Genomic DNA, 15412 nt, shown 5'->3' on the forward strand with positions numbered 1-15412 from the left:
ATTCAAGTAAGCAAGAAGATTGAGTCCATATTAAGACTGGTCTATAGGGCTACCCATTAATAGGAGACACTTGATCCTATTAAGAATACTTTTCATGAAGACACAATGATATAGTATTCACATGAATGCTTCACATTTTAAATCAAAAAGCCTTGATGGTGTAGCTAGTTGTCTTTTGTCGGTATATCTCCAAAGCTTAGTGGAAGAAATAAATTGCCAAAACAAAGATTTATGGTTATCGAGTAGATGATAGCTACATCACAAAACTTCAAAACTTATAGTGTTGTGAGATGGTGGCGTTTTGATGGAAAAATTTTATTAGTTCTTGAACGAATGTGTCATGTTCTTGTACCCCTCAATTTGTCAAGGAGTTTGTAAATATGAATGCACATTACGAAGGCACTTGTTTGGTCAAAGACATAATTGTTTTAGCAATCAAGATATATGACTTGTCTCTTAAGGTGCAACAATTACTATGATTGCTTGATTGAGGTTCGAGTTAGTCAATGGGAAGTCAATGGGACATGTTTGATAGAATATCAACACCATCAAACAAGAAAATTCTAAGTTCATTTGCCTTGGTGAATCATATCACCATAATTGTACCATTGGGCATCTAAGATATTAATGTTTGATTGATCAAATTCAAAGAATAAACACCTGCAGGAGCTCACATATAAAAAATGGACCTCAATTGGTAACAATATGAGATATCTGGTCACAACCTTCTATGAGATGATGTGACAAAGAACACACATATTGTATCAAAGATAGAAGCATGATTGCCACATGAATTTGGGATTTTCCATGTTTCACAATAATCACCTGAATAATGTAATGGATGCATTATCATGCTTCCTGGTAGAGGTGTTAACTCTTTGGCTTATTCTAATCAATGATAGATTGAGTAACTACATTGTGGGCCATTAAAAGTCTTCAAAGGGGAGAAGATTCATAGCCTGCTATTTCAAAATCTGCTGTGATGAGTTTAGGCATCTCGTATCATACAACATAAAGTCTCTGTTATTTATATGTCCAAAGTCATCTTCTTGCCAATAAGAAATCAATACATATCATTAAATAATAATGTTTTATTCTTTTATAAGAATAAAATATTATCCTACCAATACAAAGGTAAAGTAATTTAAAGAATCGGTTACATAACCAACAAATTATCAAGAACAATACTTATTGTAATTGGAGGGGATGTGTCATGGTTCTTTCAAGGGTTTTTGTACTTCAAGGAGGGAGTCTTTTTGTTATTGTTTTTCTTGTAATAGAGATATTCATTTTTTTAATGTCATATATTGTATAGATTCTAAAAATGTGGATTCGTTCTTTGAGATTGGATAAAAGGGGAAGCATTATTGAATCCGTGAATTGATTACTGATTCTTTGGATGATGTTGAGCTGTGCCTTATTGAAATAATTTTTAGTACCATTGATAATGCAAATATGTAGCTTAGTTTGGATTTTTTTTTTTAGATAAAGTTGTTCGTTGAAAGGTAATATAAATTTTCTTGTGCCTTCTATTTAATCTTCATCGGTGAATGTGAGGCAGCGAGCTGTGTACCAGTTCCTTGTGTTCACTTTCTTTATATTTAAGCTTATTTCACATATATTCTATGTTTATAGGTAGATGTGTGTAAGTCTTTATTGCTTTCAAGTTTAAAGCATTCCCAACAATTATATTTATCTGAAGAAGGGACATATACCTTCACATCAAAATTTAGAGAACATTTGCATGTAACCGTTGCAAATGTCTCAACTGTTGGTTATAGATATTGTCTTGGGTTTTAAGTATTAGAGGGTAATTTGGTTAAGTTTGTGAAAAGAAAAATCTATTCACTAATATCGTATCAAATGTTTCAAGGATCTAATTTGTCAAGACTATCTTCAAGACTCCTAAATGAAGGATTTGTTTTTCAAATGTTGTTTTAGCTACAAAACCATGCATTTTATCTTTTAAGATGTCATTTTAGCTACAAAACCATGTCATTCAATTCCACTTTAAGGGTCATTAGATGTCAATGAGGTAAAATATTTTAAATCTTCAAACTCATCATGAGGAATAGTAGTAAAAGAATAGTATGGTCTATAAATGTTTGTCCTAATTCATCAAAGGATGTAACTAGTGATAAAAGTTATGCCAGATAGATATCACTATAGTCCTATTTTGTGCACTAATAGATAGACCTTCAGTTGATAGAGCAACAAAGAGCAATACTACTGAAGTTGATCCATTTCGTGGAGTAGTCCATGTGATTAGTACTAGTTCATATGCAGGGACATTGTTGCTGAACAAGAAAACTATGTTTTCGTTAAAATTACAAAAGCTTCCAAGTGCTTTAAAATTGTTATTATTTAAAGTGTAATTTTTTTTTACTTTTACATTACTCATTTGGACTGATAATCCCTTTATGTTTTTGTAGGTAATAATGTCTTCTTTGATCATCTTTTTGATATGACATTGAGACTATTTGGACCCACCATACATAAAAGGTACGTAGTTTCATATCATTGCTACATAATTTTTCTTTTCTTCCATTTATTGTACTATATTAAATTTATTGATCTAACAATCTAAATGTTTTTTAAAAGGTGGAATTTACAAGTTGTGGAATTAAAAAATTAGCTAATTACATCTTTTGAGGAGAAATTTGGAAAAAACATTTTTCACACTGGCCTACTTCTGAAAAGAGCATCAAAGGATATAAAGGCTTTGAGGGATCAATATAGAAGGGGTCTTAAGGAGAACCCAAAGTACGATCGTCCTCCTATGATTCCACCGATGGGGTGGAATGAAATAATAGAAGATGTAAAGGAGAAAAGGCTATGTGAAAATAGAGTAAATGAAGCAGCATAGGGCAAAAAAAGGTATGTCATGATAGTATTAAGTACATTGTAATCATGCACTAATTAGTGATATTTGTAAATATATAATCTAAGATGTTTGAAATTGTCCATAGATTGTAGGACACATCCGTGGCTACAAAAGCGAGACTACAAAAGGTTGGCCAACACAAACTTGGCTCTACTGGTTATATGAATCTCCAGTCTCGACTTGTAAGTAGGAGCAATGAAATTTCATCTTTATTTTTTTATATAATGTTGCAAACAATTTTGTTTAATGAAACCATACATGGAAAATTGATGATATTAAGCAAAAAATACAAGGCACATAATTCAATGTGGAGCTCTCAAATGAAGATAGAAAAATTTCCTTAAAGGAAGGCTATAAAGTCGTGGCTGCACGCCTACACAAAGAATCTAAAAGCCTTGCCCAAGAATCTAGTGCACCAAATGATATCTCATAGGTGAATTGGTTGGATGAAAAGTAAATGAAATTGAATAGTTGAGAAGATTCTTTTTTGGTGTTAGTTTTGAACGTAAATTCACTACATAACAATGTGCATAGCATTTTACTGCAGCCTTCATATCCTATCACAAAACCTGCTCATGACGAAGGCCATGATGTGCATTATAATGGTGGAAGTATTAATTTGCTATTGGAAATTAATTATGCAATTATGAATACAATTTAACATCTTCAATCACAATTTGACATGTATCCTTTTTTTGAATTTTCAGAGCATGTTGAACATCATGGTGAAGGAGTGGAGCATGTTCCAAGTGTTCAACATGTTGACATAGTGGCGGATCAAAATGTTAATGTACATGATGTGGCATTGTCAAGTAATAAAAATGCATGTTATGTTGTACTAGTTCTTAATTATAAACTTGTAATAGTTAAAAAAAGAAAAAGAGTATGCCAAATTATCTCATTTACTTGTTCTTGCAATAGAGCCCCCTTTAGTACAGCAACCTCCTGCTCCTCCAAAGAGAAGGAGGCATTGTAATTTGACATTACACGTGCTAGAAGAGGAGGAGAATGAGGAGGCTATGGATGCTCCTATGAGTGTTTTTCTTAAGAGAGCTAAGAAAAACAAAAAGAAGAAATGATGTTTTAAAAATGCTCTTTGATAAACCTTGTTGGATAATGAAAGAACTTTGTTTTAAGTAATTATCTATGAATGATGCATATTAATATTGATTTTTATTTTATGTAAATGAATACTATTATGTATTAATGAAGTCTTGATTAGTATTGTGTATTAATGAATTTTATATCATATTAATGAATGTTATGTGATTGTATTGATTGAATGTTATAGTTCATAAATGGATGAATAAATGAATGAAGTATGTAATTAGATGATAATGGGTAATTTAGATTGATGTTAGGGGGAGGGGAGTAAGGCCAGATGAGCTTCCACCTTCATGTGGTTGGCCTTGTTAAGTAGAGAATATTATAGTATTCTTGAAACCAAGTGAAGCTCAAACTAACATACCAAGGAATTGCAAAACCCAAATCCATCTACCTCTCATCTTCTCATCCCAATAAGTCATCTTTTCTGTCACTTTTTTTTGGAAGGGTCTAAAGCCTGATCAATTCATCATATGCATATCCTAAAATCATAACACTCCAAAGAAAAGAATGATGTGCTTGAATAATGCACACTATTTCTTTCACCCACTTTATTTGGATGCCAATTGCTTGCATCACCAAGTTGAGGTAGTGTAACTTGTAAGGTGCCAAAAATATGTGCTCATATCTTGCCTCAACTGATGCAGAGTCTACAGCCTCAATCCAACAAAATCTTCTTAAGTGTCTAGTAGCACTCAACCCACTACAAGATGCCAAATAAGGATACCAACCTTTACCCAATGCTGACCTCTGTCTCTCCAAGTGGACTCCACTTCTCTAAGGTCTTACCCTCTCTCTAGGGCTCTTAGAAAACTTGGGTCAAATTAAGGCTTTAGGAACACTAGCCCTCAACTAGGCCAAATATGGCAAATTAGGCAAAATGCTTCCAAGGCTTCAAATAAAGATTGGTTTTTTCATTCCTAGTCCTATATATCTTAGTTTTTATTGAATACAAATACAAGAGCTCCACCACTTAACCTTTGATTCAAATATGACCCCATTTTCCAACAAGATTATCTAATATGAATCTTGAAATCTCTTCCCACCATAGTGATTGGCTTTGACATGATTTCTGCTAAGTTCATTTTTGTATATACAGGTTGGAATGGAGCATTGGGCTCGTTGGGTTCACCGAAAATTCTAGCATGGTGCTCTCTGGAATATCCACAAGGTATGAAATTAATGTTATTGTAGTTTGAGCTAAAGTGGATGAAAAAATGATCTTCAACCCTAAAATTCCACTGTAACAAAAAAAAAGGTTTATTTACTTTGTTCTAATCAAACATTCACTTGGTTTTGCACTCTCATCACAGGCCTAGAGATGGACCTTTTGAAATGAATGATATATTTACCATCCTCAATTCCATCCCTGCCAATGTCTTACTAACATACAAACTCTACTGCAAAGGCCTTGTGCCAAGTCTTTGTTTTGGTGTTGTACGAACTGCCCCTTACCCTATCTTCTATATTTTTATGAATTCAATCTTGGAAAATGGTGCAATAATGTTAAGGATCCTGAGCTGATACAACATCTGCTCATATAGGCCAAGGATCGGTTGCCACTTACTAGAAAGGCCTTTCAGCTTGCATTCAGGAAAAGCAGTTTATTTGTCTCTTCCTTTGCACTAGTTACTTTAATTGTTTACTAATTTGTTTATAACTAATACATGAACTTGTCCTCATAGCAATTTCTTGAATATTTTTCATATTCAAATTTGATATGTTGCATTGTAACATTCCAATTTTCTTCTTGCATTTTGTTCCCAATGAATCTGAAGAATACTTGGCCAGGGAGAACTCATATGCATATGTATATGTTTATAATTTCAGAATTGATTTATAGCATAAGTTGTAGTAATTGCTCGTGATGTTGTTGTTTTAAACCTTACCTTTTAGGAAGGACTTGTAGTTCCACATTTTGGTTACTGCCTTTTATTTTTTATATTAGAATAGTTTGATTAGTGTATGCAATCAGTTCAATTGGATATATTTAGCAGAAAAGTATCAAAATTCTAGAAGTTGCTTCAGGAACTAGATACAATAAAGGAATACATCTTATTAAATATCAAGAACTTACCCCATGGAAACAAATGGGAAGTATATATAGCATGAGGAGTTAAGAGTAGTAGTATAATCATTAGAGCACATCAAAACTTGATAGTATCAAACTTGATAAAGAAGTAATTAACATCCTTCATGAGGGCCCCAACCATCATTACTTTCAAAAGGCTCCAGAAAGTCTATAGCAAATAGTTCATCATTCCATCCTGCTAGGACATATTCCTTTGGTGCATTATCATTAGGGTCCATGAAATCTTCATGTTCATTCTTATCAGGGGTAGATTTTTGGGTGTCATTGGAAATATTTAGATCTTTCATCATCTTATCTAGTTGATTTAGTTCAGCAGGATCCACCATATCTTTGTATTGATTTAGATAGTGGATAGCTTTGACATCTTCCTTGTTAATGAGAAGCATTCCATCTCAAACTAGCATCATAAACTGAACCATAGAAATCTCCAAAAATGTATGAGTTTACTTGTAAGCCCAGTAAGTCTTCTAGAGTACTTGGCTAGGGAGAACTCATATGCATGTGTACATGCTTATAATTTTAGAAAGGCTTTATAGCATAAATTGTAGCAATTGCTTGCGATATTGTTTTTTTAAACCTTGCTTTTTAGGAAGGACTTGTAGTTCCATGCTATCAAAATATAAGCTTACAAGTTATCAAATGTTGATTTTCTCATTGCTATCATTAACGCTAGCAATGTAATTGTCTCTGGGTATGTGCATGACTGCCCCAATGCTCTATAACGATTCAGAGAAGAACCATGTTGAAGGAGGGAGGCGACATCAGATTCAAAAGGCATCCACATTCACATAAAAAAAAAAGACACTGCAATGGATGCCAACATACTCAATGTAGAGATGTGAAAGAAACCCACACACGCCAAGAAAGGAAAACTGCATGCAAAGAAGAGAAGGCATCGAATAATAGAGGAGCCATAGTTAAAGAGAAAATCGAAAAATGAATGACCTAAAAGGGGTCATTACACCCAACCAAGATGTGGTTTCATGCACTACCATGATCAATGATATGCACAAAATGGTTTTGTTGATGAGCTTTTAGGGCTTTTTAAAGAGATGTCTAAACCAAATTTGATATCATGAAATGTAATCATTGCTAGATGTACTCAAAATGGTCTTCTGGAAGAGGCTCTAATGTTATTTAACAAAATGCCTCAATCAAATGTGGTTTCATGGAATGCAATTATTGTGGATACACACAATGTGGTCTTTTTGGGAATTCTTATGAGAGTTATTTGGAAAATTCTATGTGCAAGTGTTCAACCGAATTGGAACACATTTTCTAGTATTCTCCCAACATGTTCTAGAATGTGAGATTTGAAACACGACATCTATATCCATCAGATCACAATTAAAAAGGAACTTTTTCTAGATGTTATAATCGAGAGTGCTCTGGTGGATATGTATGAAAGATGCAGAAGGTTGCAGAAGGCACACAAACTATTTGACAGAAAGCCTAAATGAGAAGTGGTTCCATGGAATGTAATGATTATGGGATATGCACAAAATGGTATTTTTGGTGATGCTTTACTTATTTTTAGAGATATACCTCAACCAAATGTGGGATCATGGAATGCAATCATTGTTTGATGTCCTCAAAATGGGGTTGTGGAAAAAGTCTTGGATGCTTTTAGTCAAATGCAACAAATTGGTAACAAACCCAACCAGTTCACTTTTTCTATCATTCTCTCAACTTGTGATAAAATTGAAGACTTGAAAAAGGGTATGAATATCGATCTGAACATAATAAAAAATGGATTTTTTGCTAATATCATTGTTGGGAATTCCTTGATTGACATGTATGCAAAATATGGAAGTATAGGGAAGGCATGTGCATTGTTTGACAGAATGCCTCAGTGTGACATGGTCTCCAGGAATGCAAAGATTGTAGGGCATAAACAAAATGGTGATCTCACTGAGGTATTAAGACTTTTCAAAGAATGGCCTCAACCAAAAGTGGTCTCATGGAATGCAATAATATCTAGATATGCACAATATGGACTTATTGAAAAATCTATGGAGCTTTTTGAACAAGTACAATAAACTAATATCTAACTCAATTAGTTAAACCTCATTAGCATCCCCCCAGTTTATGCTAAAATGGGAGCTTTGAAAAAGGGCATGGATATCCATGAAAACATAATTGAATGTAGATTCATCAAATGTTGTAGTTGGGAATAGGATAATAGACATGTATGTGAAATGTGGTAACATACAGAAAGCACATTAAATGTTTGACAAGATGTGTCAACCTAACATGGTCACGTAGATTACAATCATTGCAAGATATGCACACAGTGGGCTTTTTTGAAAGGGATTTGGAGCTTCTTTAAAAAGTACAATTGTAAGGTACAAAGTGTGACTCTGTAACCTTTTCCAGCATCATCCCTATCTTAATCCTATATCCAAATAATGGAGCACATTATGCCTTTGTGAAAAAATGGGGAGATCTAGTAATTTTCAAAAGGTAAGAGGATTGATAAAAGATAGAGGAATAAAAGAGCTACGTAGATGCAGCTAGATTGAAATTTGTAAAATGGTCCATTATTTTAATATAGGGTTAAGATTGCCCACAAACATATGAGAGTATGCAAAGTTAGAAATTTATCTTGCAACATGAAGACAATGGATATATTAGTCTTTTAGCTATTCATTGTTTTTTGTTTGGTTAAAATGATTAGAAATCTTCTACTTTTCTTTTAGTTCCTCAAATTCTTTTGCAAATGAGCTAAATAACTTTGAAGATTAATCTTTTATATAGTTGGTGTTTTGGGCGTTTTAATCTGATTATTTTTCTCTATTTGATCTTTTCAATGTCTGTCATTAGATTGTAAACTGCGAACAGATCCAGATGATGAGTTTATTTGTTCATCTTCATTGATTTGGTAATTTCATTTTGAAGTTTTGATTTTAGTAAATGGCTTATCTGAAATTCAAAAGAGAATGAATATAACATCCAATGTGTTTTACAGGGCCCATGTTCTACAAAGGTTTGTACCATTTGTTTTACCAGTACAATCCTTAGGGGGCAGTATGGGGCAACATTGTGTGGGGGCATTGTGTGTTGAAGGATCCAATTCATTAGAAGCCATTATACTTCACAATCATTCCAAGTGAATGGTATGACATAAAAGGTTGCTAGTCTGGATTTTCTACGCTTTTGTCTAGAGAAAAACCAATGATTCTTTACACAGGATGGGACAACTCCTCTAGACAGGTTCAAAACATGGTTGTTCCTAAAGACCCATCTGATCCCTACTTAAAAGAATGGGTGAAGATCCCTAGAAATTCCATCATTGTTCCAAAGAAAGGACTTAATGGGAGCTCTTTCAGAGATCCAACCACTAGATGGATTGGAAAAGATGGAAGGTGGAGAATTGTTGTGGGAAACAAGGAAGATTGACATCTTAATGGAAAGGCCCTTCTTTACACAAGCAAAGATTTTGTTCATTGAACCAAAAAGAAGCACCCTCTCCATTCTTTTAAGAAGATAGGAATGTGAGAGTGCCCTAATTTTTATCTTGTTTCTCCATTGGGAAAACATGGTCTTGATACTTCTGTTACTGGGCCTAAGATCAAACATGTCTTGAAGGCATCCCTTGATGAAACAAGATTTGAGTATTATAGAATTGGGACTTACTTCACAGACATTGATAGGTATGTTCGAGACAATACAAGTGCTGACAAAAAATATGGACTGAGATATGATCATGGAAAATTCTATGCATCCAAAACATTTTTTGATACTCATAAGAATAGAAGGGTCTTGTGGGGATGGATCAATGAGTCGAATAGTGTTCAGGATGATATTGCAAAGGGGTGGTCTGGTGTTTAGGTAAGGTTCGACCGAAATTTTCACTTCTATATATTTATGTAGTCTTATTACCTAAAACTAATTGTATTGAATGTGTTTTGATGACTTTTAGTCTTTTAGCTATTCATTGTTTTTTGGTTGGAATATATTGTGTACATGTAAATTTGTTTAGTTGTCATTTGGTTGATTCTCTATTTTTTTTTTGTTGGTTCATTTTCATTTAAAACTGATGAAAGATTGTAGTAATGCATAAATGAATATTGTTCCACATCTTATACTATTTTCTCATTAATATCTTGTGGAGATTATATTTTTTTGGATTGTACAAGGTTTTCATAAGTGACCTAATATCTTATTGTTTTGCAAGAAGAAGTGACAATGATTCAGAAGAATTTCTAAAAATGAAAATGACAAGGATGCGAATCAAAAGACACCCATGGTATGATGATGGATTGGAAGGTTTCCATTTGGGAAGGTATTATTCTATTTTTTTATTCTAGCTTATAGCTCATTTAAGACCTTCTTGATGAAAGGTTGAGACTGCTAGCAAGAAGAGGACTTTTTTGGAGTCATCTACAAAACCTAAAATTATTGTTGATAAAAGGCAAAGACAACAGTAACTGGTGAAGCACAAAAGTCAGGTCAGTGCTTAAATACTTTCTTATTAACAATGTGTTGATATTTTGAAAACTAATTTGATATTGAAACTTGTCTTAAATTATGAAATTGGTAACATAACTAGAGGAAAGTTTCAATTATTTGAAAGCAAATGGCTTACACTCAATTAATAATAAATATAAGTGAAGATGAAGTTATTTTAGACTAAATTCTAGTTGATATGAGTGATCAACCTTATTTTTGTGTACTTGCTTACCTTCTACATCACTATTCTCTAGCAGATTCCATTTTGATGGAGCATTTAAGGAATTTGCTAGATTTCTCCAATGTTAATGACTGAGTAAGTAGTTATAATTCCAATTGAATTATATTATAGGTTTTAGCATTTTTAAACAATCTTATGTATTCTTTATGGATGATGGTTTTTCCTTTGTGCTTGGTTAAAACACAGGGAATAAACTAGTGGCTTTTCTGTCTACAATTGATATGAAATAGAAAAGCAACGAGGATTTGTGTGTTTATTGTTGTTCTTATTATCTTTAGTTTTTATGATGACAAAGAATTTCAAACAAGGAGGGACTCATAGTGGATACATTTACATCTTTTTCTGCCTTAGTCACTGATTAATTCTTTTTAAACATATATGCACTTGAAGTACAAATATTTTCAACCAAGAAAGAGAAATATGGAAGCAAATAATAGAGCTTTAACATTGTCGCATTGTTAAACAATTAAGATTCATGAAGCCATCTACTAAGCTTGCTTCTATTCACAGATTTGTCTCTAAAGATTCAAGGGAATGATGGGATGTCATATCTTTTTTGGTTTGAACTTGTTGCGACACAAGACAAATGACAATCTATCTAAGGGTTTCACTTTGGCTTGATTAAATCATTTTGCTAAGCTTATTGCATTGAACTAAGGATATTCAAATGAACTCAAAATCTTTTTTGTTGTCATGTGTTCGAATGGAATGTATTATATATATAGTTTTCTTCTGGTGCTTGAGATTGACTCCACTAGTACATACATTTGGTAAATAGCTATTTTTTGCATTCATATGCTAATCAATTGAAATTGTAGAAGCTACTGTGAACTTGGGAATATTTGATTGAGCTTAGTCTTTATTGTAGTCATATCCTTCTAGGCCAGAAGAAGCAACCAACAACCTATTTCCTCCTAGGGTTGTTGTTAGATTGTGGTGACTAATTAGGAAAGTATTGTACATACTTCATAAATTCTTTGGGAAAAAAAAAATTTGGGCCCTATTTTATCAATATTTTGGGCTGACATGTAATTTTTAATTATAACCCTAAAGCAGTCAAAATACTTGTATGAAAGAGCTCAAGGTTAGGGATTGTTTTCATAGTTGTGATGCGAAATTGGTTCTTGCAGCGATATTGAGCTATAAGGGATTACAGATTGTAATCAGGTTGTAATTATTAGATCATAATAATATAGGACTTGCTATTTGGTGGACGTAGCCCAGGGATTGGGTGAATCACGTTAAATCTTGGTGTCTTGTGTTCTTTTCTATGTGATCTATTATTTTCTAATATTGGTTATATTTGCATGTAAATGTTATTTTTGTCTGTGGTTTAATCCTAACAAATGGTATCAAAACGAGGTTTTTTTTCAGTTGTCCTTTCCAGGAAAGTTTCACGGTTGAGTGGGAGTCTCACGGTTGAGTGGGAGCAATGGAAAATGAGGGTAAGCTGAGGGTTAATAGGTTTAATGGACAAAAATTTTAGTTATGGAAAATGCGAATGGAGGATCTTTATCAGATGGATTTATGGAATCCGTTGAAAGGCAAAGCCAGGAATCAAGGATCTATGTCAAATAATGAATAGGATCTTTTATATAGAAAGGCACTTGGAAGCATTCGATTATGGGTGGTACCATCAATGGCATTTAATATTACAAAAGTGAAGATGACAGAAGAATTGATGCAAACCTTAGCGAAACTATATGAAAAGCCCTCCGCTTCAAACAAGGTATTTCTCATGAAGTGTTTATTTAATATGAAAATGGCAAAAGGTGGATCTATTGCAAATCATTTAAATGAGCTTAATACTATTACTAGTCAATTATCTTCTATAGGTATCAATTTTGATAAAGAAATTAGGGCTCTCTTGATTTTGTCACTAGTACATTTGATCCGATTTTTAGACCAAAATTTTCGACCATCTAATAAAATGGGGTCAAATTGGTCGTTTTATGCAAGGCAACGTATATAATTTTTTTTAACTAGAAGCCCATTTTGGTCAAAATTTTGACCAACACGAACTTACACTATGTCAAAATCCAAAAAAAGCTCTTTGCCGCACCCTAATTTCAATCTTGCCGCGCGACCAGAAGAAAGGTTGTGGATGTGCGGTTAATATTTATCGTTTACTGCATTTTGTGGTGCCAGCAAAGGAAGGGCTTGAAGATTACGTGCCAACAGTGTTTTACTGCCAATGCCAACAACATTTGACAACTTCAATGCAACCTCTGCCGGAACAGTAAGGAAGCTTTCAGTAATCAAAACTATATTTGCATTGCTTAATGTGTATGTTTCATATTGCTTCCGCATTGTGTACTGTAGCATTGTATAAACTTTTAAGGAAAAAAATAGTTATAGATTAATAGATTAATTTATGTTGGCTACCTGAGAGAGGTGTCACAATAGCTGGATCATAGTGTTGCTTAGTTTCAATACATTATGTGCAAATATGAACAGTGACGTGCTTATCATATTTGTGAAATGGAAAAACAATTTACCTTCATTTATTATTCAGTAATTGAGTGGTATAAAAGTCAAGACATTACATGCTCCTTATCAATTTACAATAGGCCATTCATTTCTTATCAATTTAGACAAAGGCCATCCATTTGAATAGATCATTCATCTGAAAGGTCACTTTATGTTCCATCGTCCAATTATTCCTTTCACTATATCACTAATTGTCACTAATTGTCAAGATTATGACTAATGATGTAACATTATAAAGTTTACCCTCCCATGAAATTTTTTGTAAGCATCTCCATTATTTTTCCTTGAGATTTCTCTACATCAATGTTCCCCTTACTACACTGTGGTATTATATTGCTGACTTCATGCATCTAGATGGGGCTAATTTCAATTCGGATATCCATATCGAGGTTGAAAATTGTATGTTTTATTAGATATTTGGTTCCCAATCTCTTAGATAAATTCTAGTGCCATCCATCATCCATGGCAACCCTCAATAATTTCTACTAGTTGTATCCTTCTTAAAACAGTCAAGAATACCATAAACTTGACGATGTTACCCAAATTGTTTTGGATCTAACAAAGAAAACTCTCTATAGAAGGCCATGACTTATCACTTGAACTAGGAATTCCCAAGAACAAATTATCAATTCCACACAATTGGGTTTGGTTTTGACAAATTCTTTGGAGATGGGAATTTGTATCTCCACTCCCTCTTTGTAGGATTTTAAATTTGATTCCACTATCACACCTATGGGATCTTCCATTCTTTTATTATTTCATCTTCCAAAATAAATTTTTTTAGAGGAAATTAAGATTAATTGAATATATATCAACAATCAGTTTACACTATTCCACATATAATGATAAGGAACATTTGCAATAGACAATCACAATGAATGTGATAATGTTGGAATGGGCTACAATCAATTTTAATGTTATTACAGAAGTTGTGTGATACATAAAATGGAATAAATAAGATGCTTATACAATAATTCTCTTTACACAATGTTTCTGACCTTTAATTCCCCAATTCATGGCAACCTTAAATAGAAGAGTTTCCTAACACTTGTGTAATAGAACTTGATGCTATTATACTCTGCAATAGAACACATCAAAGTCAATAATCATTTAAAGCTACCAATTTTAACAACTTGAGAGGATTATAGGTCGGAGATTAGTGTTTTCTTTTATTGTTTTATAGGTTTGAAATGTCTATAACCCAACCCTCAACTCTAATTTGGGTGGATTGGGAGGAGACTAGTCAATAATAAATAGGCCCACATCTTATTTTAAAGAAGAATGACCAAATTAAAAGTTAAATATAAACTTACTGATCATATTCAATATTGATTGTCCCTGTTGTGGAAGTAGCAATATCTCTGAAGGCATCAGCAGAGAGTTGGAGTGTTCCATTGCAGTTAGAAGAGTAGTAATGGAGTATCTTGACAACAGTGGAATTGGTGTTGTCTGAGCATGGATTTTGTGAGATTTGATTTGTACCACTGAGACATCTGACACTGTACTGTCTCCCACAAGCTGCTCCATTGTCCCAAATTGCATCACTCACTACTGCAAACAGATTTCCAGCTGGAAACTGCTTTTCATCATTCCCATAGCATTCTGAGGCTGCCAACAATTTTTGTTTCATAAAACATTCCAATATGAATCTAGTGATTAAATTACTTACCAAATCTTTACAATATCTAAGTCTATCATTCTCATTTCAAGATCCCATGACATTTCAAATCCCACACTATGGATTTATTATCAGAATGTAAGCTCTCAATTTTTTATATCATCATTTCAAAATCACACTCTATGATCTAAGATCTCTAATTTTTAGAACCTTGCTTCAAATGAAATAACGAATTTCAAATCATGTTCTATGATTCGTTATAGTAAAGTTTGACACTTGATTTTGATATCGACATTTCAAAATCACACTCTATGATCCAAGATCTCTAATTTTCATAACCTGGTTTCAAACAACGTTCTATGATTCATTATCAAAAAAGTTAGATGCTTGATTTTGAGTATCTATATTTGAAATCACATTGTACAATCAACATCCAAAATAGTAGATCCAAAGTTTTTAATATCAGTATTCAAATCATACTCGATTATTCATCATCCAAATAGATCTATAGATCTCTGATTTGAAAAGCTC

The 15412-nt window shown here is 33.2% G+C and overlaps 1 long non-coding RNA gene and 1 pseudogene across 1 annotated transcript; one reads left to right on the forward strand and one right to left on the reverse strand.

Annotated features, from left to right (window-relative positions):
• The first annotated feature begins 4142 nt into the window (after positions 1-4142).
• Positions 4143-9911, forward strand: LOC149528081 (beta-fructofuranosidase, insoluble isoenzyme 1-like; annotated as a pseudogene).
• A 4161-nt stretch (positions 9912-14072) lies between these two features.
• LOC149528082 (uncharacterized) lies at positions 14073-14868 on the reverse strand. Its single transcript, XR_016358802.1, has 2 exons — positions 14577-14868; positions 14073-14341 (listed from the first exon to the last, which is right to left on the reverse strand). It is a non-coding gene; the product is annotated as an uncharacterized LOC149528082 (long non-coding RNA).
• Positions 14869-15412: the final 544 nt, after the last annotated feature.

This window comes from Cupressus sempervirens, chromosome 11 (assembly GCF_028749045.1).
Source record: "Cupressus sempervirens isolate cs-2001-9-10 chromosome 11, ASM2874904v1, whole genome shotgun sequence".
Lineage (NCBI taxonomy): Eukaryota > Viridiplantae > Streptophyta > Pinopsida > Cupressales > Cupressaceae > Cupressus > Cupressus sempervirens.